The sequence below is a fragment of the Cricetulus griseus genome, chromosome 7, assembly GCF_003668045.3.
Source record: "Cricetulus griseus strain 17A/GY chromosome 7, alternate assembly CriGri-PICRH-1.0, whole genome shotgun sequence".
In the NCBI taxonomy this organism is placed as follows: Eukaryota; Metazoa; Chordata; class Mammalia; order Rodentia; family Cricetidae; genus Cricetulus; species Cricetulus griseus.
In genome coordinates, this window is record NC_048600.1 from 130033619 (window position 1) to 130046748 (window position 13130).

The following is a 13130-nucleotide window of genomic DNA, read 5'->3' on the forward strand; positions in this document are numbered from 1 at the left end:
TTGGCACTCCCACCAGCAGTGGAGGAGTGTTCCCCTTTCTCCACATCCTCTCCAGGATAAACTGTCATTGGTTTTTTTTAAAAAAATTTATTTTTATTTTTTTGGCCATTCTGACAGGAGTAAGATGGTATCTCAGAGTTGTTTTGATTTGCATTTCTCTGATGGCTTAGGATGTTGAACACTTTCTTATGTGTCTTTCAGCCATTTTAGATTCCTCTATTGAGAACTGTCTGTTTAGTTCTGTACCCCCTGGTTGATACTCTTAATGTAGGATTTGCATGTGTGTTTCTTTTCCCAGGGCTCAGTTGAAATAATCAAAGGGAATATGATACTCAGAGCAGCAAGTTCAGTGGGCACACGTGTGTGTGTGTGTGTGTGTGTGTGTGTGTGTGTGTGTGTCTGTGTTTAGCTCAGAAGACAAACTTGACTGTCATTCTTCAGTTTCTGTCACCTTGTTTGTTGAGACAGGGTCTCTCATTGGCCTAGAACCCACAAGCCCATAAAGCTGGCTGGCCAGGGAGCCCCAGGGGTCTGCCTGTCTCTGTCTCTCCATTCCTGGGATTACAAGCATGGACTACCATGTCTGGCTTTTTTTGTGTGTGTTCTGGGGATTGAACTCAGGTCCTATGCTTGTAGGATAAGTGCTTTGCTCATTGAGCCATCTCCCCAGGCCCAAGGAGTTCTTTGGGAAGCTGAGGACCAGCTGTCTGTCTGTTCCCCCACCCCCAGCATCATGCTTTGATGATGGCAACGTCATGGGTGGGGGGATGGCTTAACAGGTAAAGGTATTTGCCACCAAGTGGCACCCAGTTTCAATCCCTAGAACTCACATGGTAGAGAGAGAGTCGACTCTAACCTCCACACTCATGTGTTAAGGCATACTCATATCTCCCCAACACGCAAATAAATAAATGTAAAAACAGCATTTTTCATTTAGGTGCTGGAGACGGATGGTTTAGGGGTTAAGAGCACTTGCTGCTCTTACAGAGGACCCAAGTTTGGTTCCCAGAATTCAAATGGTAGCTCATAACCATCTTTAGCTCCAGTTCTATGGGATCCGATGTCCTCTTCTGGCCTCCACAGGAACTGGGTTCACACCTGGTACACAGACATACATTCAGGCAACACACTCACACACACAAAATAAAATAAACTTTAAAAAAAAGGAAAAAATAAGTAAATTAAAAAAATCTGTGATACCTCTGGTTGTGGTGGCCCATGCTGGTAGGATTTGCTGAGGGAGGCAGAGGTAGGAGAATCATGAGTTTGAGGCCAGCCTGGGCTACACATTTACTACAGAGAAACCCTGTCTGGAAAAACTGAGAAAAAAAAAAAATCAGTGACACCTCCATCCTCATGGGCAGGCTCAGAAGCCTGGCTACTGTGGCTACTAAGCAATCAAGGTGTGGCTAGCATAAAGGATGGGCTCAGCTGTCCTTTGCATCATCCTCGCCCCTCCTCGTTAGCCAGCGCTGGTGTGGCTTGTGACTGCTGCCCAGGAAGCCCAGCTGTGTGGGCTGTTTTTCTTCCCCAGAAGCTCCCAGTGATGGGCCTGGCCTCTTGTTCCAGGAGTCACCTGACAAAGTCCAGGAGTGGGGCCTACTTATCCTGTCTGACCATCGGGCAGATGCCTGTATGCCAGGGGTGAGGCGACGTCCATCTTTGCCCATCTTCCACCCAAACCCCGGGCGGCACGTGGCATCAGGCCCTTGGCACAGCCCTCTTCTCTGTTTGCCAGTTCCCTCCACCACCTCCCCTCTTCCTAATTAACTCTGCAGCAGCGTGTCTGTGTTCCTGTGCCAGGGCTACGAGCCAGCATCCTGGCATGTGCCTGCCTGCGGGGTGGAGATGAGCACCCCCACACAGCCTGGTACCACCCCCTTACTTTAGCAGTCGGGACCCTCTCCGACCTCAGGTCTGGGTAGCAGGGGTGACAAGACAGGCCCTAGGCTCCAGGATTTGTATGTTAGTTAGGCGCAGAGTAATCCCTGACTGGGTTCTGGCTCCTCCTCCTGAGAGGAAGATGCTGAGGACTCCCTCATCATGACCAGACCTGGCATGAGCCCAAGAGGAGGAGCTGAGGGGGACTAGGGGATGAAGAAGTCTCTGGGCTCTCTTGCCTCATATGGGTACACACAGGGGCTAAATCTAGGAGCAGGGAGAGCACCCAGTGGTCTTCCCCAGTCACCCTCCACCCTCCCACCTGCTCAGCTTCAGGTGAGGAAGGCAGGCAGAGCTTCCCTGGGGACAGGGAGAAATGTGAATTTCTGGGCCCGAGCCTGCTTTATAACCACGAAATCTGGGTGGCAGCCTGGGAATCTGCATGGCTCCCCCCAGCTGGGAGCTCTTGGCCAGTCAGTGGTCAGGTCACCAGAGACCAAGCCCTCTTCCACCTCAAGGTATAGGTAGCTCAAAAGCACAGAGACAAAAGAGGAACCAACACAGATAGCCCCCTAGAATACAAAAAAAAAAAAAAAAAAATCCCAAGTCACCCTGCATCTCAGAGCCAGGCAAAGTACCTCTGAGGCAGAGGGGGAATTGTGGAGTCCCTCCTCTTTATCCCCAACATCTGGGGAGGAGAGAGGAGAAGAAGGGGGGTCCAGTAGTTAAGAATCAGAACATCTGGGAGCTCTGGTCTGACCTCCCTTCCTCCCTTTCCCTGTGTCCCTTGTCCCTGTGGACTTCCCTCTGGGAGATGGAGGGAAAACCAACTGTTCTCCCGCCAGTACCCTGCTGCCTGGGTAGAGAACATCCTACCACACCAGGTCCTTCCCTGGGGCAGGGGGAGGGGGTGAGAGCAAAACTCAGTAGGAGAACTGGGCACACAGAAGACAAGAAAGGAGAGAGGAGGTAGGGAGGGGAGGAGGAGAAGAGGGGGCGACAGGAGGGGAGAGGAAGGCAGAGAAGGAAGAAGGAAAGAGGAAGAGGGAAGGGAAGAGGAAAAGGGGAAGGGAGAAGGAAGGAAAACAGGAAGAAAGGACAGAGGGGAGGAAGAAAAAGAGAGGAGGGGCAAAGGGGGTTGGCTTGTGGGGAGAAGCGGGGGCGGGGAGGGTTTGAGAAGGGTTTCACTCAGCGGGAACAAGAGTGAAAGCGCTCAGCTGGAAGCTTGCTGTCCTGGCTCTCGGGTCCTGGAAGCTCCTTATTGGCAGTGCGCCTACCCGCCCCTAGCCTCTGGCTCCAATACAGTGAGGGAGACCCTGGTCTCTAGACGTGAGCTCCGTCGTGCGGGGATCTCCCTCCCCGATGCCAGTCCCAATCCACCAGGTACAGCCCAACCTCCCTCCCAGGCTTCCTACAGAGCAGGCCTTCATCGAGCATGCCCTGCCCAGCCTTGTGCAAGAGAGACTCATCCATAATGACAGGAAAGGATGTCAACCTGTGCTGGAAGCCACCTGGGACCCAGTGGCTTGCCACATGCCCTGTCATAAAGTATCTTATTTCTGGATACAAAAAACAAGATGCCTATTGATTTTTTCACGAGGTCACACACCTTGTGGATGGCCCGGTGTAGCCCAGTTATCATGGATTCCCTCCTCGAATGTCCGCTGGGCCCAGGGTGGCTGCTGACCTCCATCCCAGCGGGCTCCCATCCCAGTGATGGCTGCTCCAGAGCCAGCACCAGCACCGGCAGGTTTCTCAATTTCTTTTATATTGCTGTGATAAAATACCCCAAGCAAAAGCTTCTTGGGGGATGAAGGGCTCATTTTAGCTCATAATTCCAGGGTTCAGTCCATCACTTTGGGGGAATCACAGCAGTAGGACCTTAAGACAGATGGTCTCACGCCACATCCATAGTTAAGAGCCAAGAGAAACAAACACACGCTTGCACATACTTACCTTTCCCTCTGCTCTTATACAGTCCGGGACCTAGGGAATGGGGCCACCACCCACAGTGGGCTGCGCCTTCCCACACCAATTAAGGCTACCAAGACAATCTCCCAGAAATAATCACTGGCCCACCTGATCTAGACAATCCTTCACTGAGACGCTCTTCCCCAGTGACTGTAGATTGTGTCAAGCTGACAATGAAAGCTGATTATCACAGCTTCCCAGCCTGTAAGCTTCCCAAGCAGGTGATGATTCAGACACCCGAGAGAAGCCCTGAGTGTCCATCACAATGGAGATGTAGACCTGAGGGAGGGCTTGCTCAGCACATTGCTATGGGTCCTTCACTTGTTAGACAGAGCTGCCTGGGGCTTGAGCCCAGAGACATCAAGCCTGATGAGTCAGACTCCAAAATGGTCACCGATAGGACCCGGAGCAGCCACCTATTGTCTCTCTCAGGCTTAGTCCATTCTTGATAAGATGGCCATGACACCTCAGTGGTCAGTCAAGACTTGTACCTGGTCTTTGTCCCTCGCCTTAGACCCACAGGAAATGGCAAAGCCTTCTGAGACGGTTTGAAGGAAAACAGCCCCCAGAGGGAGTGGCACTATTAGAAGGTGTGGCTTTGTTGGAGTAGGTGTGGCCCTGCTGGAGGAAGTGTGTCACTGTAGGGGCGGGCTTTGAGGTTTCCTATGCTCAAACTATACCTGAGTCTCAATTCACTTCCTGTTGCCTGTGGATCAAGTTGTAAACCTCTCAGCTCCTTCTCCAGCACCTGCAGCCAGCCTCCTGCCTCAGACCTCTCTCCACCCGCAGCCAGCCTCCTCCCTCAGACCTCTCCCCATCCACAGCCAGCCTCCTGCCTCAGACCTCTCTCCACCCGCAGCCGGCCTCCTCCCTCAGACCTCTCTCCACCCGCAGCCGGCCTCCTCCCTCAGACCTCTCTCCACCCGCAGCCGGCCTCCTGCCTCAGACCTCTCTCCACCCGCAGCCGGCCTCCTCCCTCAGACCTCTCCCCATCCACAGTCAGCCTCCTGCCTCAGCGCAGCCGGCCTCCTGCCTCAGAGTCGGCCTCCTGCCTCACCTCTCCCCATCCACAGCCAGCCTCCTGCCTCAGACCTCTCCCCACCCTCAGCCGGCCTCCTCCCTCAGACCTCTCCCCACCCTCAGCCGGCCTCCTCCCTCAGACCTCTCCCCACCCTCAGCCGGCCTCCTGCCTCAGACCTCTCCCCACCCTCAGCCGGCCACCTGCCTCAGACCTCTTCCTTTCTCTTACCTGGCTCTCCTGACATGATGTCTCCTGCCCAGGATTACATTTTATGCAGGGATGGCCCAGGAGTGGCTGGGGCTGTGGGAATAATGGCTTCCTGCCGAGGCCTGGCTTGTATCACTCCCATGCTACAGAGGCTATCTATTCTGGACTGAAGTCTTTGGGGCTGAGATCGGAGCCAGCCCAATGGCACCAGGTCCATACCCGAGTCAGGGGGTGCTGGACCGGGAAACTCGTAGCTACCCAACGGCGATTAAGACGAGACACGGACATCTTGTCATTTCAGGAGGGCTCTCAATCCATGGTGGAAACTGGTGTCTCCAGTTTATTCAAAGCATCCTCTTAAATAGCTTTCCAGCAGTGGGGGTGACCGCAAAAGACATCTATTATCATGTATAAAGCAGATATCAAAAATTTCTTTTGATTCCAGAGGCACTCAACAGTCTCTAGGCACGTAAGCAAGTTCTCAGAATAGGTGCAGGCACAGCCAGGGCCTAGGTCTGTTGTTATGTAAACTACAAGACATTCTCCACTGAGGCCAAGCCATCCTGCGGTGATTAGCCGGACATCTGAAAGACAATGGGAGATTCAGGCTCCTGGAAATAGAGCAGAGGTTTGGACCCCAAACTTTATAATCGATATTTTTGCCAACCCCTCCTCCCACCAGCTTCCTCACTGCCTGTCACTGCTGGGTTGATGAGACCATGTCTGTCTTCACTGGTGACTATTCTGCTGCCCCAACAGTATGGCACTATCTGAAGCCAACCATGCTTGTATCAGAGAACCTCACCTCACGCATTGTCTAAAGGGCCCCTTGATTCACCCTTGGATGAGAAATGGACCTGAAGCCCACAGAGGAGGGCACAGCCTTGCCCAGGTCACGTCTGTGAGTTCAGAGTCCCTAAGGCTATCCTAGGCCCAATGGTTCATTCACTACGAGTGTAAGGTGTATGAATTAAAGTAATGAAGGTCTTAGGATAAAAAGGCTTAAGTGATGCTAAAGTGAGTTGAGACATTAAAAAGAATGAAATATGTTCCTGATTTCTCTATTTCTCATGCTGCTGTTCATAGTTAGTAAAGTTCTTCAATACCACTATACGATCATAACTACGAGGTCAAGATTAAGATGCTTTTCTTTGTCCTAAAAAAGTATGTCAATTTTAAAATGGTAATGCTTTCAAGTTGCTTCTAACAAGAATATGCTGCTAATGTGTCTAATACTTATGTTTCCATAAACTCTAAGGATTCTTGTAAGTTCCAGGGAGCTGAATTGGATCCAAACAAACAGGTCAGATTCACTCCAGTTATTGAACCTTTCCCTGGTCCCAGGACTCCCTTCCCTCATGTTAGGACTCCTTGGGAACCCCTCCCTCATCTTACAATCTTCCCCTCAAGTGACAGGACCTAAGAAAAATTTTTTTCTAAACTTAACCTTGTCCTCTACTCTGCCAACATCTTGCCAGGTCTAAGAGGCGCCAGGGAGTTTCATACAGCCTGGACTGTGATGAAACAACCAGCTATCCCCTGGCAGAACCCCAACCTTCTCGGGTCCCCCAAAGATGATCAACGCCCCCCATGTCAGCAGGAAGCAGTCTTGAGAATTTGACGCCCTTATTCCTTAATCTGCCATGTCTAACACTCCATCTTTTTTTTTAATAATAAGTAAAGGTGGGATTGAAAGGTTCAGGCTTTATGCTGGCCTGCCCCTGTTACCTGGCGGAACAGACAGTACCCTGGTCAGCTCAGGGTTCCATGGGAACTAAGTCTGCACTCAGGTGCAGAGGACCCCTTTAAAAGACAGACCCCTGCCCATTTACACTCTCTCTACTCTGCACTCTCTACTCTTCTCCTTTTCTCTGTCTGCTTCTGCTTCTCTTCTCTCTCTCTCTCTATGGCAACTGGTCAGCCATTAACCCTGCTTCTCTTCTCCTTTAGTCTCTCTACTCTGCTGGGCCTAAAATAAACTGGCTAATATGTCTCATCTTGCGCCTTCTACCTCTTCTTTATCTTTAATTTAAACAAAAGAATAACAATGAGACTCACAGAAAGTCATTTTGCTCCCACAAGGACAGCTTGCCATGGGGAAAAGACACATAAAAACTCAAGGGGAAGAGGCCCTGGGGAGGGTCCAGGGGACCAGCATAGAGCAGGCTCTGTCTTCTCCAGTAGAGATGTAAGACACCCCCCCCCCCCCGGAAAGCTCAGGCTTCCAGAATCTCCACCCAGGTCCGTGGTCACTCCAATCACCAGGCAGATTCGAAAGCTTGATGCAAACTGCATGAGGCTTTATTGTTGTTTAACAAGCTAACCCCATGTTAGCTCGGGTCTTTCACCCACGTGCCATGGCGGATGGCTACAAAAGACAGCTCGAACCGGCTGTAGAGAGATCTTGTGGGGCAGCGTAAGGGGAGTGTCTAGGGGTACGCACAGGATTGGTGTGCCTCCAGGCTTGGAGGGCTTGCTCTGTGTTGCTCTGGTTGTTGTGGCCCATAGGCCCTCCCAGGGTGGTTGCTATGCTCTGTGCGTCATTGCTGTGCACTTGTCTGTAAAGCACATCCAGAGCCATAAAGCATCGCGCCACCAGCTAACTTCTGATTGGTTCCTTACCAATCAGAGTACCATGAGTGCCTTCAGAGTACCATGAGCTGCACTGACTTTCCCAGTGGTACATGTGACCGCACGCATGTGGGTTCCTGCAGCTGCCAAGTGAGCCTCCCCACCGACCCTGAGCTGGAGTTACAGGCAGCAGTGAGATTCCCAATGTGGGTGCTGGGAACTGAACTCTGTGAAGGGACCAGCTCCCCATTTCGGCAGCCATAACAGCCGAACACGTATTTGTCTGACCTTGTCTTAGTCACTAAGGTCAGATGCCTGCCCCTTTCGGCAGCTGTGACAGAAACACATGCTTTTCTGGATTGACTTAATTGTGGACCTGGAAACAATTAAGACAAATGCCTCTGGGTGGGCACACGAGGACAATTCCTGGAAAGATTAGATGAGGGAGGAAATCCCTCCTCTCCAGAATCCCAGATATAAGAGGTCCCTGAAATAAACAACCCCCTTGCGGGTATGTTCATCTACCTCTGTAGCTGCTGGCGACGCCTCATCCCTGCCACTAGACTCGAGTCTCTCCAGGTTCCAACATGGGCTGAAGACTCGTGGCGTACATTATTCCCTTTGCTCATCGCTGTCAAAATGCTTGATTGATGGCTCTTATCTGCAAATGGAGAGGGGAGATGAGGAGCTCTCGGAACTCAGATGACCTGCCCAAGTCCACCAAGACTGCACAGTGACTACCCAGCCATTCTGTCCCCCACCCCTACCCCAGAAGACACTGTGCCCTACTTAGCTCCCTGGTAGCTCTCTGAGCCCAGACCACGAAACCCTGGTCCTCTTCTCAGTCCCTGCTCTCCCACCCTGGAGAACTTTCTGCCCTCAGTCTCCTTCCTTCAGTGAGAGCCTTTTCTACATGTCTCTCCCAGACGTGTCACCTGGGCGTCTGAGGTTGGCATTGTTGGAAACATCTCCAAGGTAGTGACAGAGTGCACGCACAGGAGTGGGTGTGTTGATAGGGGACAGAGGCAGGCACACAGATGGGCGGGGGTGGGGGCAGGAGATTGTGAATGGGCATGGACAGGGATGGGGCAGGAGCAGATCCATGAGCAGGACAAGGACAGGGGCTGGTACATGAGTAGTGTAGGGACAGGGACAGGGATGGGTGCACACCTACGGGCAGGAGCCTGGGTAGGAGCAGGGGCAGGGTTAGGGGGAGGAGCAGGGGCATGGGTGGGGCAGGGGCAGGTTGCAGGGGCATGGGTGGGGTAGGGACCACACTGCCCTTTGTCCTGTTTCCTCTATGCCCTTTCTCCTCATCCCAGCTGGTTCTGATCAGAACTCTAATGCCTTTTTATTTTCTCAGAGAGACAGCTCTTTCAAGGAATGCCATGGGGAGGGGTCCAGCCACCTGAGACCAGCGGGGAGGAGCGGGGTCGGGTCAGGAGTTATTGTGGAGACCTTGGAGCTCATTTCTTCCAACTCCAGCCTCCTTCAGTGCCCCTCAGGAATGCCAGTCAAACCTCAGCATCCTGCTTCCCACTATTCAGAGAGGAGAATGCAGATTAAAAATACATGACTGGCATTTTCCAAGTTGCCATGCTGAGCACCATGGGGGCGTTTATCAAGGGTCCTCCCTCCCTCACACCCAACCCCCTCCACCTTCTCAGACCCACTCTGTGAAATTCAAGGTGTCTCCCTCAGCAAATGTGGTGGTGGTGTGGGGCGCTGTGCTTTATTGAAAGGTCTCTTTTCATTCCAGTCTGCCTCCTATGCTGAGGCCCCCCAAAGCCAGGGGATTTGAGAATAAGCAAAGAAATCCAATCCCCCAGAAGAGTGGCTTTCCAGCAAGTGGGCTCAGCAGAGGATTAGCTGGGAGCCTGGCTTGCTCTCAACTCTGCTTTCTAATAGGGCCTTCCTGACCCTCCATAGACTTCTAAGAACCTGACCCAGTGTCTGTGCAGGGGGAGGGCGGTACCATCTCACCTGTGTCCCCAGTCCTACTCAGGACTCCCTTTGTTGACTGGCCAGTCACTCTTTTCCTCCCAAAGGCTCCCCAGCATCAGACAGAGGTGGGGGGGGGGGAGGGGAAGGTGCACTGACTTGCTGGGGCTATAGCCTGGGGATAGAGTGCAAGGGTGTGTGGGGAAGGTGCACTGACTTGCTGGGGCCATAGCCTGGGCATAGCGTGCTTAGGGAGTGGGTTCAGTCTTCAGAATCTCACACACATGGTCGTGGGGAAGGCCCAGAGGGTACGTGGCATTGGGGGACAATGGTCTCAAGAGTACATGCCCCTCCCTCTCCACCCGGCAGTGTAGAGAAAATCCGAGGGTCACTTCTGCACATGGCTCCAACCCTGAGTATGGACCTCACACAGGCAGCTCTGGGGACTCTGAGCCAATGGTTCAGCATTTACCAGCACACCTCCTTACTAACAAAGCTGGGACTTGCATGTTCCTGTATTTACCCAAGTTAGAGACTGAGGAGGAGGTAGCTAAGCCAGAGCTTGCTCCCCTTAGAAGAAGCCTCTGTGTGAGAGAGATGAGGGCACAGAGGCTTGCTGTCCCTCCTCTGGCCACAAGCTTAGGTCCCTGAGCACAGGTTTGCAGCAGTGCAAATGGAGTGTACTGGACAGTTTTATGTGGACTTGACACAAGCTACAGTCATTTGAAAGGCAGGAACCTCAAACGAAAAAATGCATCCGTAAGATCCAGCTATAGGGCATTTTCTAATTGGTGGCTGATGGGAGAGGACCCAGAGCCATCCCTGGGCTGGTCGGTGGTCCTGGGTTGGATAAGAAAGCAGCAGGTTGAGCCAGCCATGGGGAGCAAGCAGCCCTCCCCCATGGTCTCTGCAGCAGCTCCTGCCTCCAGGCTCCTGCCCGGGTTCAGTTCCTGTCTGACTTCCTCTGGTGATGTGGAAGTGTGAGGCAAATAAACCCTTTCCTCCCAAACTTGCTTTTTGGTCATGGTGTTCATCACAGCAATAGAAACCCTAACAGAGCCAAAGCTAGTGTCTCTAAGTCTTGTGATTCCAGCCTAGAGTCTCTCAGGCTCCCGCCTATGTAAAAGCTGCCTCTGTTAGGGGCTACCCCAGCTGCTGCCCCCAGCTTCCCTTGGCCTCCTTGTGCTGTCAAAAGTGGTTCCAAGAAGATGTGAGCAAGGATCTGTAGGATTGGCTGAAGCCCATGTGTGTCTCTTCCTCAAGGGCGATGACACCAAATGCCTGTGTGGCAAGAACAGACCAGCCTGGCCCCGCACCGACCCACCTGCCATGGAAGACTCCAGACTGCGGGAGAGCCGCGCACTCACACTTGCATTTACTGTTCATCATTCGTTCATTCATTCATTCATTCATTCACTGGTTCATCCGTTCATCCGTTCGTTCTTACAGACATTCTTTGGTTGGAGCACTCATTCCTGTGAGGGTGCATAATCCACACATTTGCTCTTCTCACATTGTCCCCACTTTATCCACTCCACTGTCCACTTATTCATCCACTCTCTCGGGCATTCATATCGCAGCTGGAGCCCTGCAAGCCGCTGCCTCCTAGTTTAACACTAAGTAGCTTGAACAAGACACGCTGGCTTCCAAGAAGGAGCAGGAATCACCCCACACACACACTTTTCACCCTCTGCTGGCCAGCCAGTGTCCCAGAGCCATGAATTATCACCGTTTCCTGAAAGCTGCCTGTTACTGTCCTAACTGAAACCATCCTGGCTCCTGCCAATTCAATGGAGCCCTCTCTTAGGTCCCAGAAGGGGACACACCAAAGTAACAGAGTCGACAGCCACCCGCCCTGCCATCCTTTCCCATTAAAAGGGCTCTAAAGTCCAATTACAGCAGGGAACGTGTGGTCTCTTTAAACCAGAGGCTCTCCGTCCGCTCAAGGGTATTTGTGATTGCCTGCAGCCTCCTCCAAGCTAAAAATTATCTGCTTTTCTCTCTTTGCTAAATTACAGCCCCCTCAGATTGGTGCTGGGACTGGAGGGAGTCCCCGATGGAAAACCCAAGTGACAGACCCTTTCACAAACTCAGAGCTATTAATTGGTTTGGAAATACTGAGCGGGAAGCTAAAAAGGCTTCCGGGGGATTAATGTCAAGTAATGAGCCCCCTTGATGGTGTGAGAAGCCTGGTGTGGGCAGAGGTAGCAGCAGACACCATTGTGTTTCAGCCTGTGGCCCAGAAGCAGGACCCTGACTGGGAAATGCTGCTTCCCGGGCTGCAGGTATCTTAGGACCTGCTCTGCTAGGCTGTCTCCCCTCTGCAGAGGGGCTGATGCTGGGCCAAGGCCCGACTCAGGCTGCAAGGACTTTATCCCTTGGTTCCGGGAACTGGGCAACATCTACCTCCCTTCTTCTAAGTTTCAAGTGACAAACCACAGTTCAACTCCACCAACATAAACCAGTGATTTTATCATGTTTACTTACAGAGTGGTGGCTGAAGGGCCACGGGTGTGAGCATGGGTGACGCTAAAGCAGCCACACTGAAAGGCTTGCACCCAGCAGGAAAGATGACTTCCTTGAGACTACAGATGGAGCCGCTTCCCCAGACTATAAACCTACATCCTTCCTTGAGACTTCAAGGCCACAAGCAATCAGGGCAGACTTGCGTACTTGTGCCTGAGAGGACTGGCTGGATGTTCAGGCCAGTGAATTCACTTTGTAAGGAGCAAAGCTGTGAGGGTGACATGGGAGAGGGAATCACTGTCCCCAGCTTGGACGCTAGCCCTTCCAGAGCTTTGTCCTTCCAGAACACACACTCCAACCTGGGCTTCCAGCATCAACACCCGAGCCGCTCTTCCCTGTTTCCTGGCACACCCAAAGTCTTGGGTGGGAGGGAAATTCAGGACTCACCCACCTCAGCCTTTTTAGGAATGGAGAAGTCCCCAGGGAACCAGACTACAGAGGGAAGAAGGATGTGCTCAGAGCAAACATGCCGTGTAAGCTGACATGCCTCTCTACCCTGCATCCATAGGGTACCCATTTCCAGAACTGAACTGCACATCCCTGGCGCTCTCTCCAAGTCCCACAACAGGGTACCACTCAAGAACTCATCCTGAGGTCCGGACATAATGACTGGACCTGTGATCCCAGCATTGGGAAGCAGAGACAGGAGGATTCCTGGGGCTCCCTGAGCAGCCAACGAGGTGCCAGTGAGAGACCCTGCCTCAAAAGTCAGGTGGATAGCATTTAAGGAATGAGACCCAAAGTTCACACACACACACACACACACACACACACACACACACACACACACACACACACGGAAGGAAGGAAGGAAGGAAGGAAGAAAGGAAGGAAGGAAGGAAGGAAGGAAGGAAGGAAGGAAGGAAGGAAAAATCGCTCTGAACTGGCCCATCATTGACTTCTGGAACCTAAACCAGGAAGTCATCTGAAGGATGAACTGAAACCTCAGATGGACAGATGTTGCTGGGGGTGGGGGAGTGGGGGGAGTGCAGTCCAGGCTCTCCGGAACCCC

General features: G+C 52.4%; 1 long non-coding RNA gene across 1 annotated transcript; it reads right to left on the reverse strand.

The window, feature by feature from the left end:
- Positions 1-5405: 5405 nt before the first annotated feature.
- On the reverse strand, positions 5406-9210 carry LOC118239128. Its single transcript, XR_004770693.1, has 3 exons — positions 9060-9210; positions 8177-8312; positions 5406-5664 (listed from the first exon to the last, which is right to left on the reverse strand). It is a non-coding gene; the product is annotated as an uncharacterized LOC118239128 (long non-coding RNA).
- Between the last annotated feature and the right edge of the window lie 3920 nt (positions 9211-13130).